Source organism: Sinohyriopsis cumingii, chromosome 6 (assembly GCF_028554795.1).
Source record: "Sinohyriopsis cumingii isolate HCF-2022 chromosome 6, ASM2855479v2, whole genome shotgun sequence".
In the NCBI taxonomy this organism is placed as follows: Eukaryota; Metazoa; Mollusca; class Bivalvia; order Unionida; family Unionidae; genus Sinohyriopsis; species Sinohyriopsis cumingii.
Window position 1 is genome coordinate 96,543,322 of NC_142966.1, and position 13,751 is coordinate 96,557,072.

The 13,751-nt window shown below is 35.8% G+C and overlaps 1 protein-coding gene across 3 annotated transcripts in view; it reads left to right on the forward strand.

The window, feature by feature from the left end:
• LOC149797495 (uncharacterized) overlaps positions 1–13,751 on the forward strand; it is a 361,807-nt gene that overhangs the window by 66,934 nt on the left and 281,122 nt on the right. The gene's annotated exons all lie outside the window — the stretch shown is intronic.

Here is a 13,751-nt window from a genome sequence, read left to right on the forward strand (position 1 = left end):
TCAATCAGGCAGACATAGTGCTAGAAAGCAGTGGCTTATGTGTCAGGAATACCTAATGCTAGAAGGCAGTGGCTGATGGGTCAATCAAGCAAAGATAGTGTTAGATGGTGGTGACTTACAGGTCAATCAGGCAGAGACTGAGATAAGAGTTAACATTATTTCTAACACTGAGTATACCATCCTGACATTTGATTGATTGATTACCACACATTTATATTGTCCCTTCATCAGATTTGATGTTTGGTGGGTAGCATGGCTGATAAGTTTTGTACAACAAACCATAGTTAATATTTAGCCAGATAACTGTAAATGTTTCGGTAGCAGATCATGCTTATCTATCCAAGAAGAAATATTTTTAAAGGATGAAAATGATATGCAGTATGTCTGGTTTTCGACACAAATTTCCGTGTAAGTGCCTGCTATAAATATCCAACTTGGTGAGCTCTCTTACTTTACATCCAATAGTACCTGATCGGTGACAGCATAACATAAAAGTCATTTTTGGTTCAAGTGCATATAATGTACCAATGTACAGGCTTCCTCGGAAAAATTCTGTTAATTTGTTCAGGTATTTATTTTTAACCAATGAGCCACCTTCATTCTTTTAAATGCAGTATTTAACATGCCAACACACTCATGCTGGTTCCACAGCTCATAAAATAATGAGTTGCCTGCGACTGATAATCAAATTTTAGTTTCGTAATAATTAATAATTGTCAAAATTGATTTTCTTTGAGGCCGCCTTCAAATGTTTCGAAATTAGCATTTTGAAAATATAGAGGCAATTATTTCAGTTTGGGACACTGCTGAAATGATAAATTGATAACAAAAAGAATCAGTTTTCCTCTGGAACTGATTAATATATCCTAAGTAAAAGTATTTTGGTATCTGTATGGATATATAATGCAGAATTCCAACACATTGCAGGACTATGCTGACAAGGGAGATAATTCAGGATTGTTACATAAACTCCAATAAGATATAGAATATCGAACAATTTTGCATTTCTTAAAACACTGATCAGAGTCTTTGAATGTGCCTACATAAAATCATTTGCCTTTATTCCTTTAGAAGGCAGTTTCTGGCAAGCATTTATGTGAAAGTATGTGTGTGCAGTGATTACTAGAGATCAGGAATTACATTTTTGGAACCAGCTCTTTCTTCACTGACTTCAGTTTTACCACATTTAAGAAATCAAGAGGTCCCCTTCTGTGCTAATGCAATCCCAAGTTAAATATTTTGTTGATTGTCAAAGGAACATATTTTGTCGACCATTTGTGTCATTTGTACCTGAGGCAGAGATCACCCATAACAAATCAAACATTTGAAAAAATAAATGACAATGAAAAAAAGCAAAAAAATAGATGATGATAATATTAGAAGATATGACACATAATAGCTAGTGACCATGGAGTCTCGTTTATTGTTTGGGTTTTGTCCAGGTAGATGTACCTGGAATGATAAAATATAAAAAAATGCAATATTTTTATACAAAGTTTACTATAAAAACCGTGTACTTTTTATCCCTAAATTTGAATAATTGCAGTCTTATAGCTCTACTTTTGAAAAGCCAAGAATTTTTAATTAAACTTTGATATGCTTGAATGCATGACACACTGGATATTATTAATAGTGCTGCTGAAAAACGCATTACACAGCATTTTAATATTCCATACCTGTATACCTGTTTTTAAAATCAACTGTGACTATTAACTGGTGCTGTAAGTAAAATGTCTAAAACTAAGTAAAATGTCTAAAACTTTGCACAACAGATAACTTATTCCTAAAATTAAAAATGAATTCAGCCATTCTGGCTGATAAGTCAGTGAGAAAAGGTTGTTGCATACTTTGTCTGGATCCTTTTCCTCAGTGTGTATCTGTTGCACAGACAATTAAGTCAGTTCCCTTTGACAATAAAGTTAATATTTAGCCAAATTACTATTCTTTTGTGTTAATGTAAACAAATCATGCTTACATCTTATGAATGATCTGTCCAATAGTAAACTTTAACAACAATGAAAATAATGTGCTTTTTGCCTTGTTTTTGATAAAAATTCCCTTGTAGATGCCTGCTATAAACAATCCAGCCTAGTGAGATATTCCCGTAAACATCCAGTAGTATCTGTGTGGCAACATTGATAAAATTAAAATGATTAATATTATGTTTAAGCCAACTAATGCAAGCTGGTAAGCTGTTTGCAGACTTCTGATGAAAAAATCCAAGCAATTATTATCAGTCAGTGAACAACCTTTATTCTTTTTAATATAGTATTTAATATGCAGCCACTTCTAGGTTGGTTAGGTAATCCATTGATCCATGAATCCTGTGACTTTGTGTAAGTATGCCCAATAGGCAGTGTTCATGGTTAGGTAATCCATTGATCTATGAATGCTGTGACCTTGTGTAAGTATGCCCAATAGGCAGTGTTCATGGTTAGGTAATCCATTGATCTATGAATGCTGTGACCTTGTGTAAGTATGCCCAATAGGCAGTGTTCATGGTTTGGTAATCCATTGATATATGAATGCTGTGACCTTGTGTAAGTATGTCCAATAGGCAGTGTTCATGGTTTGGTAATCCATTGATATATGAATGCTGTGACCTTGTGTAAGTATGTCCAATAGGCAGTGTTCATGGTTTGGTAATCCATTGATATATGAATGCTGTGACCTTGTGTAAGTATGCCCAATAGGCAGTGTTCATGGTTTGGTAATCCATTGATCTATGAATGCTGTGACCTTGTGTAAGTATGTGTCCAACAGGCGGTGTCCATCCTGTGACCTTGTGTAAGTATTTGTCCAACAAGCAGTGTCCATCCTGTGATCTTGTGTAAGTGTTTGTCCAACAGGCGGTGTCCATCCTGTGACCTTGTGTAAGTATTTGTCCAACAGGCAATGTCCATGCTGGTTAGAATATTAAAGCATGTTAGTTACTTTTGGGATTTTGCTCTGCATTTGCACATTGTCCTGATGCTGTGTGGTGTTACTATATTGACAGATGTTGTACACTCCAGAATTAATAATATTGGTATGGTGTTTGCAGTATGTAGAAAGAGCAATTTGCTCCCCCTTGCTGCTTCTCTTTATAAAATTAGAATCCATCTACCATGAGTTATGAAATTATTATTTTTTCTGAGCTGGGCTTTGCTTGCTGTTCTGTTTCTCATGTTTCTTGAAACACTGCTGCATTCAGACATTTTCCTTAAAAAATTAACCACAATTCAACACTATTCCAGCTAATATAATAGTATATCGAGTAAAATGTGATCTCAAAGAAACATTGCTGCTGATCATGAGAGCTAGCCATTAATCTTTAAAAAATATGTCTTAAACATTATCATTCAAAGCATTGGAGAGTAACAACATTTGTTTCTTCACACTCGTCTTTTATTTACTGACCTAAGGTACAGTGCATGGTCCCCCTCTTATAAAGTCACCCATTCTACGGTAGTAAAGTAGTAATATAAGATGGTGGCCTTTCTAGTGGGGAATCTCACAGATGTGGGTAATTACTGCATATAGTATATAACTAATATTTAAGTATTTCTCATTTAAAAGTCAGTCATGTGATAGAATCAATATGATAAAACTTTATTACTGTTATTTAAAATAATTTTCAGTAATCATCAGTTATGGTGTAAAACAGTGGTTGTCAGTTAACTTGGAGTACAAATGTCAGGTTATATCATAGTCCATTTTCCCATTGCTTTGGAATATATATCTGATAGTGTTTACTTGAATTGTTCTGACACAAAGTTTCTTAGCAGTGATCAAAGAACTGTCTGTCTGATCACATTGTGCTCTTATTCCTGACTTTTCAGTTTCATTTCTTACGTGACAGTGTTTATGAAGGTGCTGAGCTTGTCATGTGATCGATTGATTTTAGTCTGGTTCCCTTTCAGTTACCTTTTATAAACTATGCCAGAGAAGCCACAACTGTTCACATATTATCTTTACTTTGGTGGCACTCTACAGTTTTGTAGTTTGTGTCAGGTTAGAAGTTTAAAGAAAAAGAATTTCCCTGGGTTTCCTTGCTGGTTATACTAGTTATTTAAAAAAGACCTTACATATCTTAGGTATTGTTCACAGAACTTAATTTCCTTTATTTTGGTGTATGATTGATTGGTATATTATGGGTTATAGAATATTCAACTTGGCCTTACTTCAGATGCTCACCTCAAAAAACTCCTAGCTCTCTAGTCATTTTCACTTTGTGGACTTCAGAGGTAAATTGTAAAAACAAAGAGTCGATAACTTATTTTACATTTTATATATCTGGTAATGCATTCATTACAGTTTTAGAAGTTGGAATTGTCTAGTCTGGAAAAATTCTCTTTTCCTATTTTAATAACTGCTAAATAGAGTGTAGTTTAGACTAATTTAGGCTGATTTTTATTAGCACAAGGGAACAGTCATTTTAATTAGTTGTGTGCTTAGATCATGTATAATTTCCATAAGTACAATATCCAAAGAAATTTCAGCCACAGTACATGTAAGTAACATAGCGGTATACCAACATTCTCTCCAATGTGTATGTTGCAAATGTAAAGAACTTCATCACCTTATACCCTCCACTCCCTCCGAAGTCCATAATATTTGTAGAATACCACCTTTATAATCACTGGCTGTCCAGCTGACTTGAACTGAATAGTACCACCTTTATAATCACTGGCTGTCCATCTGACTTGAACTGAATAGTACCACCTTTATAATCACTGGCTGTCCAGCTGACTTGAACTGAATAGTAATCTATTTTTCAGTGGATTGCATTTATCAACTTTATAATTATTGTTGGTAATAATAGACAATAATCAAATGACAAAGCCTAACAGCCACTGAACACAAAGCAGAAATGATAATTAGATTAATGATAATTAGATTGCTTACGCTTTGTATGGATGATATTAGGTATTTTATCAGTATGTTTCAGCAAGTGTCAGTGTCTTATAGTTAGAAATCTCCATTATTTGGCTGCATGAAATTCCCGACTCTTGATTGCGATTCACAGATTCACACCACATGCAAAACAACCCATGAATTCCCAAATTCTCAATCAGCTTAAATCATGAATAAAATAAAAAAATTCCCATTAAGTGTTAGTCTAAATAGCAGCAGCGGTAACACCCATTAACGGTCCTGCATTGTTAGTTGGGATGTTAATAGAACTATATCCATTTGTTACAGTCTGCCCTGTAGCAAGCACTGTCAAGTATGTAATCTATATTTAGAACAGAAGTTTTACAAATGCTCTGAAAGAAATCCAGGACCCAGCTGATTTTTTTTATAAATGGCACATGTACATATTCATAGCAACTGTAATTTTTTTATTAAAAAAAGACCAAGTGAAGACAGCTTTTTCGAGTGAGGAATTTTTCAGATATTGAAAGATTAACATGTATTGTAATTTGCTCAAGTTCGTATTTTTCTGTGTATGTGCTGACACCACTAATTAATCATTCGATTTTTCATCTTCTGGATTAATACCATTTCATAATCAAGCTTCACAACAGTTAAAATGTTTTTGTTTCCATGAAAAAAAGATATGTATTCCATGAAAAGTGAATTACAGATTGGAGTACACCAAAATAGGCCTTTGGAGTACACCAAAATAGGCCTTGCATTCAGCCATCAAACATCGATGTACATTATGCCTTTTGTACAGTAGTATGCCGCAAATTTAAGAATTATGAATGTGCACAGAGGCTCATATCGTTGCTTACAATTCACCTGTCACACATGAAACATTGTTTGTGAGTTTTCTTGTTGAACATAACCAGGCTTTGTCAGTTGGAAATCAACAACAGTGACGGTGAAAGAGTATTTCCTATTTATTGTAAGGAAAAATAAGACAAAATTAGTGCCTCCTTAGGTGCTGAAAATTTTCCACAATTTTAGTGACCAAGATTAAATAGCTGGCAAAATACCTGAAATGTTTTGAAAACAAATTTACCATAGCCCAATTAAGGAAGTTCAAGACTGCCACAGCATCATATCGTGACAAATAGTGTGAAGCTGTGAAGTTTTATGTATATCAGTAAATACAGCTGCAGATAAATATGTACTTGTAATTAGCTTCAATAATAAGCTTTGGTTTTATTTTTTGGATTTTCATATAATTCACTACTGACCAACAAAGTGGAAGGAGCTAGTTTCATGGTATAATTTTTCGCCAATTGTGTTAAAAAATTCGCTAATTTGTATCCATCTTTTCGCTAATTGTGTTCAAAATTTGCTAATTTGTATCCCTCTTTTCACTAATTATGTTCAAAATTCACTAATTTGTATCCCTCTTTTCACTAATTCTGTTCAGAATTTGCTAATTTGTATCCCTCTTTTCATTAATTGTGTTCAAAATTCGCTAATTTGTATCCCTCTTTTCATTAATTGTGTTCAAAATTCGCTAATTTATATCCCTCTTTTCATTAATTGTGAGTCTGGAGGGTTGGCAGCACTGGTATTATCAGACCTGAGCCAGTCAACGAAATGTAATATAGTGAATAGATTTTGTTTTTGATTCTGGATTGAACGGGTAGCCAGTAGAAGTTAAATTGCGGGGGTGGGTGTATGGTTCTTCATACTCTAGGACACATGGTACTAATGGTATGGAAAAATGGGAACCAGCCTGGAAATGAGTGAACCTAAAATAGAGCATATAGGCAGACCAGGATTGGTGAATAATGTAAGTTATATTGTAGGAAAAAGAATCTTTTTAGAGCTTATCCTAGTTGTAAGTGAAAAAAATAGAGACATTGTTTTATTGATGGAATTTCAGTCCTTTAACAATCTTGAGTTTGGAACACTCATTACTAAAATTAGCACCTGACTCTTTGGTGTGGAATTGAAAGCACATGTTTCAAACACATGCAGGTCCAGAAAATGCTGAGGCACATATCCTTTCCTCTACACAGAAGCTGACATCCAGGTTTCATCTATACTGATAAATATAGGTTAGATCATGAGCACTCAAAAATTTTAAGTTATTGAATTTTTAATACCATGGTGTTTGCATAGGTTTACTATGGGAACTGAATTAGTACCATGAGTCCTCTAAGGACGATCCAAGCATCTGTGTTCTGTACTTTTTGAAACTTTTGTAGTAGATACTGAGATGAACCAGACAGAAGTGAATTACAATACATGTAGTCAGATATTGAAAGTACTAAGGAACACACAGGTATTTTAGTGGCATCACACAAAAGAATATGGCAAATGGAACTGATGCATCTCAGTTCCAGATATACGGCTTTGCATATGTTCATGACACATTCAAGTGTAATGAGAGTATTATAGAGTGATACCTAGGTTTCATGCTGACTGTAAATTTAATGTTGGTATAGCTGATACTTATATTGTTTGAGGTAAAGGATGCTAATGAGAAAGTATTTTTGTGGTGATCAGGATGGCTTCAGTTTTATCGTCATTCATCTGCACAATGATAGCTCCAACTTCATTTGGCAGCTTGGTTTATATGTGTGAGTGTCTTCAGTGAACAATTGGTAAGACACTGCATACCTCTCTATGATACTTGAGAGCAGCTGCCTGTATAGAAGAAAGAGAACAGCTCCAAGAACAGAGGCTTGTGGAACAAGAAAACAGATCAACTGGGCTGGAATGTTTTCCATTTATAGACTCAATTTATGTCCTGTTGACTAAGTAGGACTTAAACCATTGTAAGGCTGTATCATGAATACCGAATACATGCAGGAGAGCGTGAAGTAATATATCTTGGTTTACTGTGTCAGGTGCTGCATAAATTTCAAAGAGGGTGAGGACTGTAATCTTTCCAAAATTGTCAGTCATTTAGGTTGGCCTAATCTTTGCAGTGATGGTTGTTTATCTCTAATCTTTTGATAATCAACTGTATTAAACAGCCCAGAGGTGATAATTTTCCATAACCATTAAGCACAGCTGTTTTTTGTTTGTATACGGTATGGGCATATATCATGGTGTCAAGAAAGATTTCTGTCCCTATCATTATATTTTAATTTTTACTAAGACTACTAAAAATCGTTTTTTTTAAACATGATCCTGTTGGCGGTTTGTAAGTAACAATTTTTTTCTTTCTGGACACATGTTGTTATGGTATGTATGTGAATGTATGACCTGAAATTCTTCTTTGTGCAATTATCTCCGTATTTGTCACTGAACTTGGTTGAAACTTGGCAGATATTATAGACATGACGTAAGCATACAGTTTCTTTTATGGTCATATTCAAATGTGTTTTTCTTTGTAGAGTTATGCACCTTTTTAGTTTTAAATGTGTGACTGTGTGTGTGTGTGTGTGTGTGATCAGGATTTTTAACATAGCTTTAACAAATTTTCAGTCATATCGCTATGATTTCTGCAGTGTGGCAGTTTTATAGTGATGTCTAGCACTGGGGCATCATGCTGCAGACATGTAGTATTAAATGTACAGTATCATGTCCAAAACTTATGAACATATGCATATAGCTTTCTGCAATGATCTGACTTATTTATTCAGAGTAATGCACATTTGTTTGTGTTAAATGTACATCAAAGATTGTTATAATGTTTCACAGGACTGGGATTTTTAGAAGGTTGTGACTGAGAAACGTTATATCCAAAGTCATTATTTAGTTTTCAAAATATTTTTGGATTTGTCCTTGTCAACGAGCACTTGAAAAAAGGCTTGTTTCGTCAGTGTTAACACCTATTTTGGTTCATACAATTTCAGTAGTTCTGGTAGAAGTTTATTTTTCTGGTCAGCTGCAGTAGTTTCACAAACCATTGCACTCTAACTACTTGGTTCATGATGTTTAATCTTTATTTAAATCTGTCAGTCCTACTTTATCTGCGTAGTAATTTGTCCAGCTAGATTTGAAGTGATTTTGCCTGCTTTCTTTTGAAGGATTGGCCCATTTACCAGTTGATTGTCAAGTATATTTTGGCTTCAGACTATGTCATAGACCCAGGGGGCCCCGAGTGGCCGAGTGGTCTAAAGCGCTGTCCGTCACGGATCACTGCCATCTCACCTCTGTCTGCGTGGGTTCGAGTCCAAGGCTCGGCAAATGTGGATATGTGAGAAAGCTTGCCAGTAACTTCTCATGGGTCGGTGGTTCTTTCCGGGGTTTTCTCGGTTCTTCCTCCACCATTAATACTGGCCGCCATGTATGGCCTATCTTGTGCTGAAAAATGGCATTAAACCCTATAACAACAACAACAACAACAATGTCATAGACCCTCCTCTACTTTGGGATTAGCATGCTTGAAGCTAATTAATCTTAGCTGGACTTCTCTCCAAAAACAGTCACACTTAATGAGTTTTTCATGATTATTCCAAAGAGTTCCAATAGTTGAAAGTAGCAGCTGAAAGAAATCAGTCATATCCTTTCATGAAAGTCCATCTTCAGTCCCTCATATTATTTGTAGCTTTATGTCTAAAGAGACAGTTTTTGTGTTCCTAACTAGTGCATTTTTAGCCATTTCCACACTGTACTCATTTAGTCAACCTAAAGGTATAGAACGATAACTAAAGGATATTCTAAGTTACTTAGTCAAAAAAGTACAATGTAAAAACATTTCTTTTTATGCTTTAACTGCATTGAACCAGCAACTTGTGATTGTAAAGTGCTGATGTAACCAGCAACCTGTGATTATGAAGTGCTGATGTAACCAGCAACCTGTGATTATGAAATGCTGATTTAAGAAGCAACTTGTGATTATGAAGTGCTGATTTAAGAAGCAACTTGTGATCATGAAGTGCTGCTTTAACAAGCAACCTGTGATTATGAAGTGCTGATGTAACCAGCAACCTGTGATTATGAAGTGCTGGTGTAACCAGCAACCTGTGATTATGAAATGCTGATTTAAGAAGCAACTTGTGATTATGAAGTGCTGATTTAAGAAGCAGCTTGTGATCATGAAGTGCTGCTTTAACAAGCAACTTGTGATTTGTATGAAATACTGATTCAGGTAGCAACCTGTGATTCTGAAATACCAGTGATCTGTGATTCCGAATTACTGATTTATGAATGATGTGTGATTATCATGGCTATATTACCTGATACCTTTATTAAGCCATTGTAATTTACAGATTTTAAATTACATGTGATTATTTATCATGCTTTTGCAATCCAATTAAAATCAGATTTCCATCGTTTTGCATGAAGTTCTGACAGTGACTGTTTATGTCATGTTCAGGTGACTTTTGAATCAGCCAATGGAAATGCAGCTTTCAGAAATCTGAAAGTAAATCAGATCATTTGGCACACATTGATGCCCTTCAGCTATATTACTTAGTCTCCCAAGTGAACAGATTTAAAACTTGCTTAGCAGGCTTAATGGATCAGCACTGACATGACCCCTAAGCACTTGCTTAGCATGCTTAATGGGTAATCAGCACTGACATAACCCCTAGGCACTTGCTTAGCATGCTTAGTGGGTAATCAGCACTGACATGACCCCTAGGCACTTGCTTAGCATGCTTAGTGGGTAATCAGCACTGACATGACCCCTAAGCACTTGCTTAGCATGCTTAATGGGTAATCAGCACTGACATAACCCCTAAGCACTTGCTTAGCATGCCTAGTGTGTAATTAGCACTGACATGACCCCTCAGTACTTGCTTAGCATGCTTAGTGTGTAATTAGCACTGACATGACCCCTCAGCACTTGCTTAGCAAACTTAGTGGGTAATCAGCACTGACATGACCCCTAAGCACTTGCTTAGCATGCTTAATGGTTAATCAGCACTGACATGACCCCTAAGCACTTGCTTAGCATGCTTAGTGGGTAATCAGCACTGACATGACCCCTAGGCACTTGCTTAGCATGCTTAGTGGGTAATCAGCACTGACATGACCCCTAAGCACTTGCTTAGCATGCTTAATGGGTAATCAGCACTGACATAACCCCTAAGCACTTGCTTAGCATGCCTAGTGTGTAATTAGCACTGACATGACCCCTCAGTACTTGCTTAGCATGCTTAGTGTGTAATTAGCACTGACATGACCCCTCAGCACTTGCTTAGCAAACTTAGTGGGTAATCAGCACTGACATGACCCCTAAGCACTTGCTTAGCATGCTTAATGGTTAATCAGCACTGACATGACCACTAGGCACTTGCTTAGCATGCTTAGTGGGTAATCAGCACTGACATGACCCCTAAGCACTTGCTTAGCATGCTTAGTGGGTAATCAGCACTGACATGACCCCTAAGCACTTGCTTAGCATGCTTAGTGGGTTATCAGCACTGACATGACCTCTAAGCACTTGCTGTCAGATCTTACATCAGACAGTGGAGATCTGATGTTGCTTCCAGTTATTCTTGTTTGTGTAAATAATTCCATGGCTTTGAATAAATTGCACCAAATTGTTATTGGTAAACTTTATTATCATGCAGTGAACATGAGCATACCAATTTGTTATCAAAATCTTATGCTTTTTTCTGCAGTTATTGTTATTAAATGTTAATACTTTACATAGCAAGACCAGTATTTTGCAATTTGAGTTCCACAGAAACTTGGCAGATACTATTGAGTTCAGGTGATCAATCAATCATATCATTTTGTTATCATACTCAGGTGCATATTTCGACAGTAATGCGTTTCAGGTGTTTGCTATATGTACTGTTTATAAAGAATCTTGCTTATTTAGTCCAACATCTTTTGATGAAATGCCTTGAAACTTGGCAGTCATTATTGACGTATTGACATATAGTGCGGCATATGTTATTTATCCATACAGTAGCTTATCATGGCCTGTTATTAAAACAAAAACCTGTTTTTTGCTCGTTCATTTTGTATTTTAGTCTGTGTTGGTTTGAACGAAAGAAACTGCACTACAGTACATAGTTTGGTATAAAAATGTTCTCACATTTATTAGTAGTCTCATCATATTCTGGTTACCAGACAGGATAATTTTCTTGACTAATCCAGTATCCTGGGTTATCCTGTTTGTTTTGTTTCCTTATGGTAGCCAAAGAAAATACTTGTAAGAGTTACTTCCCTTTCAGTGTACTATTGCAGTGGAAGTTACTAGAGCTGGGTACCACAGAAATTTTGTACCATGGTATTTCTGAATATACCACCATATGTACCACAGTATACAGCAGTTATATTAGGGACCAACAATTTAATGTTCTGGGGTATGGTCCTGATACCTTTTTTAATTACCATCTGTCAATAACCTGAAAAAATATCTTGCTTTGATTCATAACAAACTATCTTATCAATTGTATTATCTAAGAAATAAAAATGATTTGCTTGAGATAGAAGAAGTTAAAAAATAAAATCGCAGTTTGAACTAAAACTGCAATGTGTCCCCTCAACCAAAGTGGGATGATAAAGCTTAAACTGCAACTGACATCAAGTGAAAGACATCTTGCTGACATTAGAGAGATAAAAAGAGGAAGTGTTGACAATGAAGCCACAATTTACTATTTACGCTATTAAGATTATAAGCAGAGAATATTTTAGTTGGATGCCAACATGCAGCAGAGAGGGCGGGTAAAGATAAAATGCACTTACTCATCAAAAGAGAAAATATCTAGTGGACTTGAGAAATTACATAAATTTCAAACAGAAGGCACTGTATTCCTAGAAATTTTAGAACGATTTGTAGTGTTACAAAGGAATACGTGTGCTTAATATATCAACATACGCTTGTAAATAGCATTACATGTTTTATTAATCTGCAACAAATCCTCACCTCTGTCTATGTGGGTTCGAGTCTCGGAATCGGCCAATATGGGTATGTGAGAAAGCTTGCCAGTAGTTTCTTGTGGGTCGGTGGTTCTTTCTGGGGTTTTCCAGAGTTTTTCCTCCACCATTTATACTTGCTGGCTTGTATAGCCTATCTTTTGATGAATAAATGGCATTAGACCATACAACAACAACAACAGCGCGTATTCCAAAATTTAGATTTGTCCCGAATATCTTCACAACATACCATTTGGCCATGATGTTAGCCTTTGTGACACGTCAGACGTGATCAAAAGATCATCAATTTAATTCTGTCTATAAAATGCATAATTTGATTTGTGACAAATGCTACTGTTTTGTAAGAAAATAAATTAAAAAAATTTGAATTATTTTGACATGAAGAATGGAAACATGTACATATCATTACATTCACAACAACATAACTCAGGAATTTCCGCACACACCTTTCTGATGGAAACAACTGAAGCGAAGTGCCAGTACAGTGAAAGGGTACCATGGTAGTATGTACCAACTGAAAATATACGGCAGTAAGCCAGTACACTGGTAATACTGCACACCTCTAGTTGTTACCGAGGCTCACAATTTAGACCTGATGTTCTTTTCCATAAAAAGTTAATCTATGTTTTCTTTGTCATCTTGGACATACTCTCAGTTTGTTTTGGAAAAGGTTCTTGATTATTTTCCCAAAGCTCAATCATTCCTTATTGACTGCACTCCCACCTTATCACTCCATAAAGGTGTATCCATACATTCATCCCATAGTGATTGCACTGCACTCCATGTGTATCCATACATTCATTCCATAGTGACTGCACTCCCTGTGTATCTTTACATTCATTCCTTAGTGACTTCACTTTCTCTGTACCCTGTTTTTGGTGGTTAGCATGCTCAACTCATGACCAGAAGAGTGTTAAGTTTTAAATACTGCTCAGAGTTGGTTTGGTCATCCACTAAAGTGGTATTCTTGGGCAAGGCACTTTACTCCAACCTGCTATGTGTTGCTGTGCCATTGCATATCCAGCAAAATTTAATCTGTTGTGGGACTTGAAAGTTAATTTCAATTCCAT